This window comes from Nelumbo nucifera, chromosome 8 (assembly GCF_055504915.1).
Source record: "Nelumbo nucifera cultivar China Antique chromosome 8, China Antique-T2T, whole genome shotgun sequence".
Lineage (NCBI taxonomy): Eukaryota > Viridiplantae > Streptophyta > Magnoliopsida > Proteales > Nelumbonaceae > Nelumbo > Nelumbo nucifera.
In genome coordinates this window covers 16,580,413-16,599,756 of record NC_142656.1, presented here as the reverse complement: position 1 = coordinate 16,599,756, position 19,344 = coordinate 16,580,413, and the positions used below count along the sequence as shown (strand labels likewise).

The following is a 19,344-nucleotide window of genomic DNA, read 5'->3' as shown; positions in this document are numbered from 1 at the left end:
TCCCGACCTCACGATACAAACAGCTGCGATGACAAAAAAAAGGGCATTGTCGGCTTTGGTGATTATGGTGAATTTGATCTTGGTGAATGGTGGTTGACTCATGCAATGTCAGCCGGCTGTTAGTCGTTCAAAGTAGCTGAAAACAGATCCTAAGAAGCAGAAAAAGGCGGCTTCTGCTGACGGCCACAGTTCAAGCAGGGTAAGCTCTTTAAGCTCTGGTGAACACCAGCTAGAGCAGCTCTTTCATTTTGAAGAGAACATCACTATCCGTAACTTTTGGTTGCTCTGAATTCCTGGAGCTACATAGGAATTGGTAAATCAAGATGGATTTACCGAAGATTGATTTGATTAAACCAACCTGACATCTGATCGGAGCAAGGCGGATTCACCACTTAAGCCAATCCACTGAATCCCTACTTGGATAAAATTTCAGAATCGAGAAGCATCCACCATCTAGTGGATTTGGATCTGAACACGAGTAGCTTTTCCATTGTCTCCTTCCCCTACTAGTACTAGTCGTTGGAATTATGATGGCTTCTTGACTCCTGAGTTTCAGAGGCGAAGACACTCGTAAAAACTTCACTGATCATCTCTACAGCGCTTTGGTTCAAAGAGGCATTAACACCTTCAGGGATGACGATGAACTCAGGAGAGGAGAAAGCATCGCCTCAGAACTGTTCAAGTCAATCAAAGGCCGTGAACTCTACCGTTTTCACTCACTACTCGTAACTGTTTACTGAAACTTAGAAACTGCTTGTCGGCTGAGCATCTGGACAATGAGTTGAGGCGGGTATGACAGAGAACAGAAAACAAGAGGAAAGCGGGGAGAAGAAAGGGGAAGGGAAAGAAGAGAGAGTAGGGGAGAGAGAAAAATGTGAAGGAACACACGGTCATAGTACAAGGGGTCTTTATCACTGACCCCTTGTACTATGACCGTGTGATGAGTAGTTGCCAGATATGGTGAGTAGAAATGTGAAGGAACACACGGTCATAGTACAAGGGGTCTTACTTGTCAAAAGCTCATTAGTACGTTATTCACAAGTTTACAGTTACTTGTATCTCATTCTGTTGCTTCTACGAACTCTGTGTGATTCCCGTTACCTGCTCCTCCTGTTAGCCACTCCTGTAATCAGTTTTATTTACTGTATTTTTCATCCCAAAGTTAGTGTCAAATATGTCCTAGGAGTGTTAATCACCGTAGGGGAAAGGCCTCAATGACCTGACTTGTCCAAGTAGTGTTGTTTTTTACCTGCTGCAGGTTGGTGCCCTGGCCTGTCCAAAAGATAAGGATCCAAGGAAGCTTCTAAGAGATTCACGTGAGCAACATGGTTGATCCTAAAGGAAAGGAAAGGGAAATCGGGCGAGTCAACTCATCAAGTTAGAAAGAGAAAGTCTGCTACACATGGAAGCCAAAAAAACCACAAGTGGCAGACATGCTGAGGGCTCCCCAGTCACGTGTCAGTTCGTAACCAACGAAGCCAAACATGTGTTACGAGTGTCGGAGAAGCAGACACACATGGTGAGGAGGGGAAATTCAGATGTCCTTATAAAAGCACGAGCAAATGAAGAATTTACATTACGAAGTCAGGTGGTTTTGGTTTTACTGAACCGGAACTGGGCCGACCAAGGAAGACACTCTTTGACCTTAAGTCGAGTGCACTAGTGTCATGTCTGATACAGGCTTAGCCTTGCATTAAGTGACACCATCGTGAATTGATGTCATCTTCAGGCATACCATCAAAAGCTTAACATACTCTTTGAGGAGGGGTGGTTAACCTCCTTGGGTGCCTAACCTTGGCACTTCTACACCAACATCCCTTGCGGAGTGGTTTTGGTTAATGAGTAGCATGATTACCAGGGTTCCTCATGGGCACACACTTGTTCATGGGGACAGTGCATGGACCGGCTTGTGCTGCCGACACTCAAGAGAGGCTTGGCATGCGGGCCTGGCTCAAGCATGACCCTTCACCATGACAGCCCCTTGCCCAATCTGAATGAGTTATCCCGATGCCCATAGCGTATGGGTGTGTTTCGGCCTAAGCGGTTGCCTATCATCAGTGGCACACAAGTGCCTACATCATCGGCAAACAGGAGAACATTCAAATCGGCACCAAGTCGCCTCATATCATGGCCTTCCCCTTTAGCACATAAGAGGCACCTCCCATAGGCCGTCTAGAGCCAGTCGAGTGCTCGGCCATGCGATTTGAGGTCATGATCCAGTACTATTGACCTTAGTGGAGCCATCTTATCGAGCAACTCCTAGCCTCGCATCAGATAAAGGCTTGTCCTGGCCTTCCTTGCCCTGAACGTCGCATGGGTTTCTTCCGCTGTAGAACTACCCCGTGACACTAGTGTATGTGGCTGATAACATGCTTCACCTTCAAACAACGGAGGGCATCCAGAGGAAAATTCCTATCCCACTCTCCAGAACGTTAATCCTCGAACCAGAAGATGGACGGGCAGCTTTCCAAATGCAGGAACTGGAGCCAAAACGCAACAAGGAGAAGTCTCAGGAGATCGACACCAGCAATCTACCCTTGGATCCTTATACTCCATCAGCGTCAAGCCAAGGTCACAAACCAGCAAAAAATGACACTAGTGAGGCTTTCACTTGGGAAGAGACGATTGAGCACCTATCCCCGACGGGGAGTGAGTGTTAGACAGTTTATGTATGCCCTTAGCTTCAATCTGATTTGATGTACTTGTTATTTAGTGGAAATAAATAAAGTGCATGTTTTGATTCATGTTGTTTGGTTTAATTCTGTGTAAAACACTAAAACTGGACATTTATAGAGATTCATGTTAGTTTTAAATGTTCACAGCCGTTGGATAAGTCTGGGGAGATTTATCCTGCCAAGGCTGATGCTGGTGTGCCACCAAGTGTTGGGATGGCCTGTCTCAGCCATCAGGGTAAGACCCGAGGCACATGCAGTATGGGATTACTTGAATCCTTGAACCGGACCAGATTTCCAGTCTTGCCCTGGACCTTGGAGATAGATGGGCAAAACTGGAAAGTTACACCTGACCCCTAGACTCGATTATGACACTTCACTAGGTGCTGGATCAGGCCGCCTTTGATATGCCAATCAATGAGATCCTTAGCGGGGATCAAAACCTGGGTATGTTGGGGCAGTTTGAGAATTCATCTGAGTGGGTGGTCATAGTGACAGAATCAGCCACTTTGTCGGACAAAGGGTAATGATCGGGAATGCACTCTCTCTAATGGAAACCAAACTGCCGGCAGTTGATTTCAATCGTTGGAATTTTGTTTTGCGAAATTAATATACTTATATTATATGTACGGTTTCAAAATGTTTGCAAATGGTTTTAATTCCCGGGATCCATGTGAGAGGGAGGTGCGGCGCTATTCCTTGCAGCCGAGGGAGAGGTCCTCTCTTGTCGGGCAGTGCTTGATCATTAAGGGCTGAGAGGTTAAGTGTAAGACCATTTAGGATAATACCTGATGGGCTAATCTTGCACCTGCCCACAGTCCCTGGGTTTTTATAAGATGGCTTGGCCCAGGGACCACTTAATGTAAGTGTTGGGCCCATAGGGTCCATACGATGGACTCAAGGGGTTCATTGGGCTTTTCAGTGAATTCGGCTAGGCCTTGTTTTAAAGGCTGGGCCGAACCCATGTGGCTGGTGTGTAGATCAATGCTTGGGTCCCACGCCATACAAAGAAGCCCAACTGGGCAGCAGATTGGAAACTAATTAAACACTGAATACTTAATGGGCCAAAAGCCCATTTCGAACTGAGCTGATATGATCACCCAAAAGATGGGGCGAATCTGAGATTAATGTTAGTGAAAAGGATGGGGCTTTTAACCTTATCCACTCTGGGAGACCAAATTCAAATCAGATTTGAATCTGGTAACCTCCTGATAAGATCAGGAGTAAACTAACTTTATCTGCAGATAGGATTAAGATGATCCTCTATCCAGATACTGATTTGGATTGGGATAACTCCTGATTAGGAGGTTTCTTAATCAAGAAGAAAAGAGGAGAAACCCTAAGAAAATACATCAGATTTCGAACCACCTTTTTTGGGATACACAAGGGATACCTTCTGCGAATTTTGAGATCAAATCTCATACTCTCCAGAAAAGGAGAAAAAGCAGTTCAGCTTTTTCGGTTTTGGTTCTCTCCTCCTGCCGCCGCCATCTGTCATTGCAAGATTGGATCTTTGCAGAAAAGAAAGTCAAGAAATTTGTTCTTGACATCAGTCTTGCAAGAAAGACTGAAAAAGTTACAGTGTTTAGTTCTTCCAGAGGATTCTTGTGAAGGATCCAGTGTGTAGGACGCACCCTGCTGGTTCTGTTCCATCCACAGCTGTGTCATCTTCAGCAGGAACGGATCTTGGAGCGTTCTTTGGGCGTGAACACCAACTTTGGGAGATAGTGCTTCTCCGGATCAGGTATATTCCTCCCATTTACCTTTTGGTACAGATCTGGTTTGATTATGGTTCAAGTAGGATCCTTGAATAATATATTCTAAATTTAGGGAATATGATTCCCAGTTGGGAGAAGGTAGGAAATTTTTGAAATTCGCCCACCCATTCCGCAACCTTTATGGCGTCCATTGGATGGATCCTACCATTCTTTCAGTGAGCTACTACTTGCAGTACTACCTTTCTACAACCACTATCAGGTGAGTCATCTATCTTGTCTAGTATTGTTCCTTGGTTTGTTTCCTGTACTATTAGCGTCTGTCATTAGATCACCAGTGTTTATCTTCACCCTCATTCTCTGTCTAAGCTCATAGCTGAAAATATTGAAATGAGGTTTTTGATATGGAACATACTGGGGTGTAATGACCCAAATAAAAAACGATACCTGAAAAAACAAATAAAATTAAGAAAAAAACCGGACTTAGTCTTCCTATCAGCAACGGAAGCGGAATATCAGAAAAAATGGAGAAACATAGGAAGACCCTAGGGTACGGAGAGGGGTGTGGAATAGAAGCAAAAGGTTTAGCAGGAGGGCTATATTAGAGGAAAGATCTCAGTAAATATTTTCTATATACTCTATAATCAATTGTAATCCCTTGTAATTAGTTGTAATCGCTTAACTTTAGGTAATCTTCCCATTATCTTTGTAATTTGGGTAACTAACTAATACTCACTCCCGTGTATATATTTCTCACGTAATCAAAGAGAAAAGCTAAGCCATTATTTCTTCCTCTCTGTATTCTCAATCTCAACATGGTATCAGAGCCTAACTTCATCCTTGGGCCATCTCCCCTCTTTTTTTTTCAGAAAACCTTGCCTTCATCCTTTTTCTTTCTTTAATGGCGTCCGACATGTCTTCCTCCTTCACCAATGATCCCATCACCATCCAAAACACTCAAGATCCTCAACATCTCTTGCTCACCATCAATCTTTCCAACATCACCAAACTTTCTTCTACAAACTACCTCACATGGAGTCTTCAAATTCAATCCCTTCTACAGGGGTATGATCTTCATCACTTTATCAATGGCTCGCAACCGACTCCACCACCTACCATCACCGTCAATGATGTTTCAACCCCAAATCCAACACATACCACTTGGAAACGTCAAGATCGCTTAATCTTTAGTGCTCTCCTTGGTGCTATTTCAGTTCCCCTGTAGCCACTCATTGCCTGAACCACTACATCACGTGAAGCATGGACTACCCTGGCCACCACATATGCAACACCATCTCGTAGCCATATCAAACAATTAAAGGAACAATTGAAAAGATGCACCAAGGGCTCCAAATCCATTAATGAATATATGCAGGCTATCAAGACTCGATCCGATGAACTTGCTTTACTCGGTAAACCACTTGATGACGAGGACCTTGTTGATCGGGTTCTTAAAGGACTTGGTGAAGAATACAAGTCCATTGTAGATGCTGTCAATGCACGTGACACTCCTATCTCCTTCGCTGAACTCCACGAAAAACTACTCAATAAGGAAGCCTCTCTTCAGTCCCAGCAATTTGCTTCTTTTTCCCTTTCGGTAACAGCAAATCCAACGGCACAGAGGAATTATCACAATTGGCGCCCCAACTCGTCATAGTCCAGTTCCCCGCAACATTCCACCACCACTGATCAACGCCAACCCAAGTCTTATCTTGGTCGTTGTCAAGCCTGTGGTGTTCAAGGACACACTGCCAAGCGCTGCCCCATGTTTCGGCTCGTATCCCATCAACCATCACCGGCTCCCCATCCACAAGGCCACCAAGGACCTCACCCATCCACTCCATGGCAACCACGTGCCAATCATGCTGTTCTTGGCACCGACCCTACTCCTACCTGGCTGCTGGATAGTGGAGGATCTCACCATGTGACTTCCGACTTGAGTAATCTCTCTCTGCACAACCCATACCAAGGCACTGATGACGTCATGATCGGCGATGGCTCGGGTCTTCAAATCACCCACACCGGTTCCACCACTATACCTACTTCATCTCGTACCATTACATTACATAATGTCCTTTGTGTTCCCTCCATGAAAAAGAACTTAATTTCTATTTATCAACTTTGTATCAATAATCATGTTTCCATTGAATTCTCACCCTCTACCTTTCATGTGAAGGATCTCAACACGGGGGCAATCCTACTGATGGGTCAACCTAAAGATGGCGTATATGAGTGGCCGGCTTCGTCTTCTTCTTCCTCACCATTACTTGCATTCTCCAGTGTCAAGACCACTTCGTCCGAGTGGCACTCTAGATTAGGACATCCATCGTTTGATATTATGAAAAACATCGTCTCTAAGTTTTCTTTACCACTATCAAACTCATTTTCCTCTCCAAGCAATTGTAATGCTTGTTCATGCAATAAAAGTCATAAATTCTCGTTTCATTCTTCAACCTTAACCTCTTCTCATCCTCTTGAAATTATCTTCTCTAATGTATGGACTTCCCCTATTTATTCTGTTGATGGTTTCAAATACTATGTTATTTTTGTTGACCATTATACACGATACACGTGGTATTATCCACTCAAACAAAAATCTGATGTGTATGATGTGTTCATACGCTTCAAAGCATTAGTCAAAAACCAATTCAAACATCGGATTGTCACCCTCTACTCCGATAATGGTGGTGAATATCAAGCTCTTAAAAACTTTCTCTCCACTAACGGCATCTCACATCTCACCACGCTACCACATACATCGGAACACAATGGTATCTCCGAACGTCGTCATCGTCACATTGTTGAAACCGGTTTATCTCTCCTCACTCATGCATCCATGCCTCTGTCTTACTGGACCTATGCCTTTGCCACTACTGTTTATCTCATCAATCGTATGCCCACACCCACTTTAAATCTCTCTTCTCCCTTTGAGACAATCTTTGGCTCTCCACCCAACTACACCAAACTTCGAGTATTCGGTTGTTTGTGTTATCCTTGGCTTCGCCCTTACTCTCAACATAAACTTGATTCTCGTTCCACTCCATGTGTTTTTCTTGGCTACTCTCTCACACAAGGTGCCTATGTCTGTCACGACTTGTCTACCTCTAAAACATACATTTCCCGTCATGTCAAATTCATTGAACAATCCTTTCCCATTGCCTCTCATCAATCCCATCTCCCGCGTCCCACACAAGATGATTTATCACAATGGCTTCCACCGGTCACAATTTTTCCCACGACAGGACGCTCACTTATTACACCATCCCCTGTGGATTCCCCGTGCAACAACCCATCTTCCCACACCAGAGCAGTCAACCGTCCCCACTCACCTATAACAGTTGATCGCTCTTCCCCTAAACCAAACACCATTCCGCCCTCTCCTTCTTCTACTATCCTTCCCTCTCAACCCGCCCACCAAAACACACATCCCATGATCACCAGAGCCAAAAACAACATTCAAAAACCCCTCACCAAAATGAACCTTTCTACTGTTCTTCATCAATCCTCTAACCTTGAACCTCGTACCATTACCCAAGCCCTCAAAGATCCTAAATGGCGACAAACTATGTATGATGAGTTTGATGCTCTTGTTCAAAATGGCACCTGGGAGCTTGTTCCTCCTACTTCTGTGCAAAATCTTGTAGGATGTAAGTAGGTTTTTCGTACTAAACGACTTCCGGATGGTTCTGTTGACAAGTACAAAGCCAGATTAGTTACCAAAGGATTTCATCAGTGCCCTGGAGTAGATTATCATGACACCTTCAGTCCAATTGTCAAACCTACTACAATCTGTCTAGTCCTAAGCCTGGCTGTCAGTCGTGGCTGGTCATTACGACAGTTGGATGTTAATAATGCCTTTCTTCAGGGTCATCTTTTGGAAGATGTCTACATGGCTCAACCTCCAGGATTTATTGATCAAGACAATCCCACGCATGTCTGCAAATTAAAGAAGGCCATTTATGGACTTAAGCAAGCTCTACGGGTGTGGTACTATGAACTTCGTCAATTTCTCCTTCAGTCTGGGTTCATAAACTCATATGCTGACAGCTCTCTGTTTGTTCTCCATTCCGGTGACACTACTATATTTCTCCTTGTTTATGTGGATGACATTATTGTCACAGGTAACAGTCATCAGTCTATTCAATGCCTCATTGATCTACTGGCACAACGGTTTTTGATGAAGGATCTTGGTGCCTTATCATACTTTCTGGGTATTGAGGTTCTCACTACTTCTTCTGGTATGGTTCTTACTCAACGTCGCTACATCACTGACCTTCTTGCTAGGACAAATATGTCCGGTGCAAAACCTGTGGCTACACCTCTTGCTACAGATGGTACTCTATCTCTTTACTCCGGTACAACTCTCACTGATCCCACCGAATACAGGAATATTGTTGGCAGTCTCCAGTACCTTTGTTTAACGCGCCCAGACATTGCCTATGCTGTCAACAAGCTTTCCCAATTTATGCATCGTCCAATGTCTGAACACTGGAATGCTGCAAAACGATTGCTTCGCTATTTGTGTGGTACATTGACTCATGGATTATTTCTTCCTAAGGAAAATCCACTATCTTTGCATGCCTTCTCCGATGCTGACTGGGCTGGCAACAAAGATGACTATACATCCACAAGCGCTTACATTGTTTATCTTGGTCGTCACCCCATTTCTTGGTCATCCAAGAAACAGCATACAGTTGCCCGATCATCAACCGAAGCTGAATATCGATCAGTTGTTGCTACTGCTTCTGAAATCAACTGGATTTGTTCTCTTCTTACGGAACTTGGTGTTACTCTTTCCACCTCCCCGGTCATCTATTGTGACAATGTGGGAGCTACTTACCTCTGCTCCAATCCAGTCTTTCACTCACGGATGAAGCATGTAGCAATTGACTATCATTTCATTCGGGATCAGGTACAATCAGGTGCCCTTCGAGTTGCTCATGTCTCCTATGAAGATCAATTTGCTGATGCCCTTACAAAACCACTTGCTCGTAAGCGCTTCCACATGCTTCGAGTCAAGATTGGCGTCTCCTCCGGAGCTCCATCTTGAGGGGGCATATTAGAGGAAAGATCTCAGTAAATATTTTCTATATACTCTATAATCAATTGTAATCCCTTGTAATTAGTTGTAATCCCTTAACTTTAGGTAATCTTCCCATTATCTTTGTAATTTGGGTAACTAACCAATACTCACTCCCGTATATATATTTCTCACGTAATCAAAGAGAAAAGCTAAGCCATTATTTCTTCCTCTCTGTATTCTCAATCTCAACAGGCTAATGTGTTATTGGAAGGCAGGCATGTTCATCGAAATCATCACAATTACAGGGAGAAATATCATTCTGAACATAAAAAACAGACCATCAGAGCCGCCTTGGTGGCTATGTTTAGTGTATGGTCACCCAAATAAAACTAAAAGAGCCAACTATTGGAGGGAGTTCAGAGAGCTCATTGGTAATAAAGAAAATTGGATGATGGTGGGTGATTTAAACGACATAACAGAAGCCTAAGATTATCAAGGTTATAGCATCAGACCGGGCCAAACATCCAAACACCTGAACAATTTAATCCAAGAATATGCTCTGCTTGAAATTGAAACAAAGGGGGTTAAGTACACCTGGTCAAATGGAAAAAAAGGATGTCGACAGGTAAAAGAAAAATTAGATAAGGGTTTGGCAACCCCTTGGTGGCATGAAAGGTTCCTAAATGCTAAAATTAGAACATATAGAAATATTTACTCAGACCATGCTATCCTCCTTGTTGACACAATCGCACATACAACTTCTGGCCCTAAGCAGTTTCATTTTCTACTGATGTGGGCTGAAGAGGAGGAATGCAATGATATTGTTAAAGAAGAATGGCAAACAAGAGATAATTCGGGAGGTGTGTGTCAGAAGCGAAAAAAATGCAAAATAAGGCTTGTTAAGTGGAATAGAGAGAGATTTGGAAGAAGTGAAGAGAATTTAAAAAAATTAGAGGAGGAAATTCTGAAAACGGAAGAAACGGGGGAATCCAGTGACACCACAAGAAAAATGGGATTGAGAAGAGTAGGAAAAGTGGTTGCCAAGGGAAGAGCAACTGTGGCGGCTGAAGTCTAGAGAACTCTGGCTTAGGGAGTGTGATAGAAACATAAAGGTATTTCTATCAGATGACCAAATTTAAATAGAACAAAAACTCACTAGAGTTTGTAAAGGGAAATAACCTAATATTGGAAGAGATTGCTCTACAACTCAAAAAACATGCTATTTCAATAAGTGGTCCCCAGCCAGAGGAGGTTGTTGAGGTTCATGATCTGATTCCAAACAGAATCTCAAAAGCTGAGGCTGCAGACCTAATGAGAATACCATCTGATGAGGAAGTTGGAGGAGTAGTGAAATCCATGAGATCCCACTCAGCACCGGGACCGGATGGCTTCACTCCGTTCTTTTACCAAAGGTACTGGGGAATATTAAAAGAAGGCATTTGTAATTTTATTAGGGAGTTTTTCATTTCTGGACTAATGCCACCAAATCTGAACTCCACTAACCTTGTCTATATCCCAAAAACCAGAAACCCAGAAAAACTCCAACAATACAGACCCTTAAGTGTTTGCAATGTGTTATACAAAATTATTTCCAAATTTTTGGTCCCAAGAATGCAGCCTCTCCTTGACAAAATAATAGCCCCAAATCAATCAGCTTTTATAAAAGGAAGATAAGGTGTCGAGATAACATTCTGGTGGCAAAAGAAGTAGTCCCCAAATTAAGAAAACAAAGAAAGGGAGTCGGTTGGGTTGTCTTGAAAATTGACATGTCAATTGCTTATGATAGAATGAGAAGGGATTCATTAGCAAAATGCTAAAGCAGATGGGGTTCACTAAAAAATGGTGCCAATTAGTTGAAACTTGTATAAATACTCCCTCCTTCTCTATCAAAATTAATGGCACACAGAGAATTTTTTCATCTGAACAATGGGATTAGACAAGGAGATCCCCTATCGCCTTATTTGTTCATAATAGGGATGCAAGCTCTATCTAGCCTCATTGGAAAAGCAGAATCATTTGTTTTAATTTTTAACATGCGCGTGCTGAGCTGAGCACTGAATCATTTGTTTTATCCGAATTATACATTTTCAATTTTAAAACATGTCTCTTCAAATTCAAATTTAATTTTTAAATAAATTGTTTCATTTTTTACCGTGTCTCTATTCCTCCTTGTGCCTCTTCGAACAGGTGCATTGTTCTGAAGAGGCTCTTGTCTGAAAGGACACATCTATGTCCATTCGGGTTTGAGAGCACTCTATAAAAGGAGTGCTGGACAACCCAGTCAACAACACATACCATTTTCGACTTTCTTTTCTTTGAGAAATCTGAGCATCAATCTTCAGTGGTTCACAGAGGTCTGGTAAGCGAGTGCACGCCTACCAGTGGCCTGTGGGCTGTTTTATCTTGGAGATCGATTTGTGATCACCCAACTGCATTGTAAGGGGAAAATACGGTTTTAAGGAGAGTGACCAAGTGGCACGACTCAGCCCTCCATCTTTCTGTAATTTCTAGTTTCGAATTCCTGCAACAACTTTAAATCACTGTAACTTCGGCAAAGGAAAGCGATTACCGATAAGTTCCATTTGTTCTCTCTTTACACTTTTTCAACAGAAAAATCATTTGAAAAACCAAAGTCCCACCAAGATTCCAATTATTCATGTGGAAGGCATGTTGGAATGGCATAAAAACTAAAGATAAAATGAGTTTCTTAAATGAACAAGACCAAGGCTGCTCATTTTGCAACTTGGAAAGGGAAACATGGCAGCACCTGTTTTTCCAATGCCATTATGCTAGGGCAGTGTGGATCCGTGCACAGTTAGGGATAAACCCTGAGGATGTCCAAGATAGACATCTGCATCAATTCTTGTCTCAGTGGATTGAAGAGAAGTTGAATCACCTGCCAGCTCAGGTCCAATTGAGCTATATTAGTAAGTTCCACTCATTTGGGATATGCGCAATGCAAAGAACCATGGTCAGGCCATCTCACACCCTACACAATTAATTGAAATGGCCAACGCAGTATGGTGTCCAAGTTCACATAACAGAAAACAAGAAATTAGGTGGAGAATAATAACCAGTAGTACACTGTTCGATTACTTGATTTTCACTGATGGAGCCTTCAGAATAATTACAGGAACAGCAGCTATTGGCTAAAGATTTTTCAGTGTTACATGCAGAGGGTCGAGCAGTCAAAGCATCATCAGCAACCCAGGCAGAATGGCAAGACTGAAAATCAAATTGGCACTAGTTTTTTGCGACTCAGCAGAAGTGGTTCGAGGCATCCGGGCAGAAAGCGAACTAGAATGGTAATACTGCTGCGCATGAACTTGCATATAACACTTGTAAATATTTATATCCCCATTCTGAAAGCAGCAGCACCTACTCGTCATGTAATATTCCTACTTCACCTATATAACGTCTCTGAGTTTTTCTTGCAAAAAAAAATTCCAATTTAATGAATGCATTTGCCATTGTGACTTGAAAAAAAAAAAAAAACTCACATCCAACATTTCTGTAAATCTGCTAATTCTACAAAATCACCAAATTACATTTAGGATCCGTTTGGTTCGTAGTCTCAATAGGAATCGGAATCAGAATTCCTTTTAAATTCACGGTAACTTTTTAAAATGTCTAATACTCATCATGTCACTAAATTTTTATATAATAAATAAAATAAAATAAAGTTTTTGAAAATCATGAAAACATTCTCTATAGTTTAACTTAAAAAAATCGATAAAAACCTCCTTTCCCTCAACCACCAATACGAAAAAACAGTAAACCGATGATAAATTTTTAAGAATACCTATTTTACCCCTCTAATTGAGACACATGGCACAACCATGAGTTCTCTGCAACGGCAATCCCTTCCAATCGGCTCAACCTCTCCTCTCCTTCCCCGTCCAACCTCAATCAGCTCATATTCTTAAATACCCAGAAAAATCCCAACACGCTCCAAGCTCAAGTCCCGACGTGGGCCTACTGCTGCCACCACCTCCACCTCCACCCCCACCCCCACCACTAGCTGATGATTCACAAACAGCGACTCAACTGCCGCCGTTCAACAAGGTGGGTGATGTTGCAGTTGTCGTAGCTCAATCACATGAAGCAGAATCTACATCGTCGCTGTTGAAATCTCTCCTGAACTGTGCTCGACTAGCCGATTCTGCACTGGAATGAGCCGTCAAACTACTTATTCGACTCCAGGAATCAGTGTCCGAATGTGGCGATCCGATGGAAAGAGTTGTCATTTATTTCGTTGAAGCTCTTTACAGTCGGGTTTCTTCAAAAACTGGGAGAACCGCACCAATGTTTGAGACCTCATCGGAGGATTTCACACTCCCTTATAAAGCCTTAAATGACGACTGCCCGGTGCCCATATTCGAAGTTTGCCCATTTGGCGGCGATACTCGAAACGACTGAGATGGCGAATCAGATACACATCGTCGACTTCGGAATTGTTAAAGGAGTTCAGTGGGGGTGACGCTCCTCCAAGCCTTGCCAACTTGGTCCACCGGGAAACCCTCTAGCATCCGAATATCCGGCATTCATGCTCCCGCACCCGGGGGATAACCGGCAGAATCTCTGTCCGCCACTGGCAATCGTCTCCATGATTTCGCTAAGCTTCTCGATCTAAATTTTGAGTTCGAGCCTATCTTGATGCCGATTCACGAGCTTAACGAATCATTCTGAATTGACACAACCGAGGTTTTGGCAGTGAATTTCATGCTTCAGTTGTATAACCTGTTGGATGAGACAACAGTTGCCGTTGAGAGGGCTTTGCGGCTGGTGAAATCTCCGACGCCCAAAGTCGTGACGCTCGGGGAGTACGAGGCAGGCTTGAACCAGGTTGATTTCCTCAATCGGTTTAAGACTGCGTTGCGGTACTACTCGGCGATCTTTGAGTCGCTTGAGCCGAGCTTGACAAGAGACTCTACGGAGCACCTTCGTATTGAAAGTTTGCTGCTTGGGAGGCGGATTTATGGTGTTGTTGGACCGGAAGAAGGGCCAATGAGACAAGAAAGAATGGAGGAAAAGGAGCAGTGGAGGGTTTTGACTGAAGGGTGTGGATTTGAATCTGTGGCTCTTAGCCATTATGCGATGAATCAGGCAAAGATTCTTCTATGGAACTACAATTACAGTTCTTCGTATTCTCTAGTGGAATCACCACTTGGGTTTCTTTCGCTTGCCTGGAATAGCGTTTCCCTTCTCACTGTTTCATCATGGCGCTGATGAGTTTAGATAGCTCTTTTACAATTTCACCTGGATATTTTTTTCTGTGGTGTAGAGGGATTACTTAGATATTTTACAAATAGCTTAGATGATGTATTAGGATAAAAATGTAATTTTATATATTTTCCGTTTTGATTATTAACCGAAGGAAGGTTTTTATCGATTTTTTGAAAATAAAAGAGAAGTTTTTGCTATAAAGTTAAAATATAAGAGACGTTTTTATGATTGTCAGAAGCTATATTCTACCCTAAAACTAAAGAATTCTTGCCGAAGTCCAAACCTAAAACATGGAGGCATGGGATGACAAGTTTCGAGAATTTTTGAAGGTCCAAGGCACATCAATAGGGTGGGGGCCGTGGGGCCATCGGATAAATGGGACGCTTACAAAACATTAGGCCAGCATCCAACAGAATTACTTAGGAGTTACACTTAATCAAGAGGAGAATATCTTTTAATTGGGTGGCCTGCCAGGGCCCACAAGATGGAGGGCCTTAGCTTCTTAATGTCCTACACGTGGCATTGCTATAGCTGCTCTTGTCCTACACTATTTGGGGCTAAGCTCTGATAGTCTTCATTTCAGTCTTTTCAATGAGTGGGAATTGAACCAAGTTTTCATCTTTAGGTAGATTAGTTGATGCTTTTTGGGCCACAACCTGGCCCGACTCTACATGTTTCCTGGTCCGGGTATGAAATTGGATGGGTCAGTGTTGTCTGACCCCGAAACCCAGATTGGAAACAAAAGTTCAGCCCGTGAAAAAGCATAAAACATCCGGGTCCCAGAAGACCCACTGGATCAGCGGTTCAGCCATTCAATCCAATCCATGGGCATGACAACACTGAGACAAGTAGATAAAGATCTGGTTTGGTAGTTCCTTATTGGATAGTAATGATAAGTGGATCTAAACTGAACCAGTTCACATCGTCTGCATCGTGATTGCAGAAAAAACTCTCTGCAATTACTAATACAAATTCACCGCGTCACTTAATTGTAACGCAGTGAAAAGTTGAAATTTAACGTCCGTGTTATGACAAACGAATAGTTTATTATTTTTATTAAGATTTGAATTTTAAACACCAGCCCAGCCTTTTAGAAATTAATAGATGCACTCCTCTCTGCCCCTTCTTTTCTTTCTCTCGCTCTCTCCCTCCTGCTTCCGCTATGAGCACTCCCTTATTCCACACCGACCACCGGTGACTGTTGCGCCACTGGAACACACTCTACACCAGAGCTCTCTCTTTCTCTCTCTCTCTCTCTCTCTCTCTCTCTCTCTCTCTCTCTCGTTTTTCTTGTTTCCTCTTCTTCTCTCTTCCTCCAAATCGCAACCCAGCACTCCGAGCAGTCCATTGCTTGCTTCCAATCGACAACCATTGGTAGACAAGTTATTTTAATATATTATATATGTGATTCTTATATCTTATATCTTCTCCAAAGTGGCAGTCTTGGCGTTATTCAGGGTAAAATAAAATGAGGAGAATAAGCTATTTTATATTTAGAGTTCCTTAGTCCTTGTGATTCAATGTTTGAGAGTAGAGAATTCCTTGCTTTCAGTGCTAATGCATTGGAATGTAGAAATCCTCCTTGCAATCCTATGGACTCGAGAACTCCAACTTTTCATTGCAAAGGATTCTTATCTACAATCTCATTTGTTTTGTTTCCTGCTCATTCTGATATTGTTGGAAAGAGTAGTCCAAGATAAGTGGTGAAAGCTAGGAAGAATATTAATATAACAGATTAACAATCATAAGCAAGGCTTTCACTGGCGAAATTTCTTTGATCAGTTTTAGCTGGAGAGAAGTAACATTTTACATTGGAACCAGAATCGCTGATGAAATAAGTCTATTCCTCATGTGTATTTGGTTCAGATCAGAATTGGAATTGATTTTCATTCCAAAAAGAGGAATGCGTTTAGTCTTATTTCTCTTAGAATTGTCAGAGAAAACTATGTGCCTCAAATCCATTGGACATGTTCGCTGCACCAAAAACATTCCTCTTAAACGTTTGTAGTTTGAATTATCAAAACAAATACAGTTGTCCAAGTGGGTAACATCACCCAATAAGCAATTTCAGCGCAAAATGTAAACTTGGCAAGAACAACAATTATCAACAATGAACTTTTTTTTGAAACCACAATGAACCGGTTTAACTTTCATGTGAACTAATCCAAATAGATAAAAAAAAAAAGAAAACCAAAAAATATGCATCCAATGCATGCATTCCTATGCTCTTTGATTGCATGTAATCCTCCCGCAAGCTATCTCCAATATGCAAAGTTTTTTCCAGTGCAATATTTTCGGCCTTCTGCGGCACATTCTCATAGATTCTAGGATCTGACTTTTCCACACCTTCAAGACCAAAGAATACACCAAAATTTTCAGCCTTCTGTAGTGCTGTGTCTGATGTCCAGTGGTTGCAACAGCTTCCGTAGAGCAAGCGGTGGCCTGATTTTGGAGTGTTGGATTGCCGATTTGGAGGAAGACAGGAAATGGGAAGAAGATGAAACAAGAAAAATGGGAGAGAGAGAGGGAGAACATAGCGGAACAGTGGCGCAACAGTCACCAGTGGTCAGTGTGGAACAGGGGTGAGAACATAGCGGCAGCAGGAGAGAAGAGAGCGAGAGAAAGAAAGAGGGGACAGAGAGAAGTGCATCAATAAAGGCTGGGTAGGGTGCTCAAAATTCAAATCTTAATAAAAATAATAAACTATTCGTTTGTTATAAAACGGACGTTAACTTTCAACTTTTCACTGCTTTAGAATTAAGTGACGTGGTGGATTTATATTGGTTGCAGAGTTTTTTTGCAGCCACGATGATGCAGACACCATTAATTGGTTTCAGGCTTCAGAAATGGACCCAGGCGGGCCCCACGGATCCTAAAAGGGTAATTCTGTTGCCGGGGAATCCCACGAACCGAAGTACAGTTAGTACAGTAGTATAACGTTACTAGTGTTCTACACTTTATAGTAAAAGGTCCCACCGTCCTACAACGAGAGGTTAGATGAAACACGAGGGGCTTTAGAGTTCATTTTGATGTGATCGGTCGGCTCCTGTCAGATTCAGCCTTAGAGTTCACAATCAAGGTTTAAAGCATTGGATATGTTAAGTGTGCAGAAATTTATTGGGATAGGTATTGCATGCATATCGGAGAAAAATTAAGATACACATAAATATATTTGAAAATACTATAAATATTTTAATAAATCATAAAAATACATTAATAATATTAAATATAAGACTTCGATGAGGTGTATATATATTAAATTAATATATTTTAATGATGATGTAGTGCAATCCAGTCACTCCTACCTGGCACTTACGTGGCTCTTGGAAGATACCTAAAATGGAGAAGAAGAAGAATCCCTGGGGACTTGCCCGGCGGGAACACTCCGATGCTTAAGTTAGTACTCTGTAGGAGAAGCAAGGAGAAAATGAAGGCTAAGAGTGCAGATAGCGCGAGTGTAGAAAATGATAATGATCCTCCTTGATACTAAGCTCCTTATAGCAGAAATCCATTGCATCAGGCCCATTGGCCTCCGATAGGGCGGGTATAACCGCCACTATTAGCCTGCCACAGCCGTTACTGGCGGGGCTGAGGTGGCACGTGCGGGGCCGTCACTGCAGTATACGTGCCTGTCAGGTGTAAGGTACCCTTTGAAGGTGGCAGACACGACGCTGTCTGACGAGGGATATGGTTGTTGTTCCCAGAATTGTCGGGTACGGTGGTCGACAGGAGGTCTTCCAGCGATGTGTCGGACTACTCGCTCACGAGTCATCCTGTGTCGGGCTATCTTGTAAGCGGCGAACTACCTGTGGCAAGCTAAGCCGAGGTGTCTGGCCCGAGGTGTCTTCACCTCGGGGTATCTATAGGTGAATCGGTGTGTTCCTGTCTAGGAGTGGTCCGAGATCCACTAGGAGGAGCTCGGGTATTAGGAAAGCTCAGAGGGCCCCGAGCTCGGATGTTGCTCGGGGTACCTTAGCCCCTGGGGTGGCGGTGCAGGCTAGGTGGCTCTTAGCGAGTAGTCTATTCTGTCGAGTTGCCGGGTTGAACTCGGTGGGACCTTCCCTCCGAGTTGCGGTTGCGCCTGTTGTGCTGTCACGCTGAGTCATCGTTTGAGCAAGGTCACGCACACGTGTACCCGTGCTACGAGGTCGGGCCAAATCGTCCTCCATCAATTGCCCCCCACTCCCCGTGTTGGGGACAGGGCCCCAGTGCGAAGAGTTCATGGTTTGCTGGGTGGATTTGGCTCGGTTCTCATGCCGCGATGTTGGGCGGTTTAGCGGTTGGACCGGTTGGGTATTCGGTCTGCACGGAGGGAAAAAACCGTGTCTCGTGCAATTCACGCACGAACGTCACGCGCTTTATGTTGCACGGACGCCAAAAAACGCACTAAACCAAATTCGCCTTAAGAGTCCCGCAGCCGGTTTCTTTGAGGTCCGTTGGATTGATCCAATCTTGACCGTTGGCTACCGGGCCCTGCGGCTATAAATAGCGGGATCCTGGCCATTTCCCTTTGTCACTAAGTGTTTTTCGCCTTGAGCTCGCGTCTGAGGTCTCCAGCTCGGCGCCAAATGATGGTGCGCAACGGGGAGGTTGACGCTACCGATCTAACTGATTCTTCCGATGAGACCCCTGAAGAAGCCCCAAGTAAGGCTGACGAGCCTCCCAAATAGTCAGGTGCTCCTTGTGTTCTGGGCCTGCGAGCTCGACT

General features: G+C 43.3%; 1 pseudogene; it reads left to right on the top strand.

Moving 5' to 3' along the window:
- Positions 1 to 10,200: 10,200 nt before the first annotated feature.
- Positions 10,201 to 14,849, top strand: LOC104592644 (SCARECROW-LIKE protein 7 pseudogene; annotated as a pseudogene).
- The last annotated feature ends 4,495 nt before the right edge of the window (positions 14,850 to 19,344 follow it).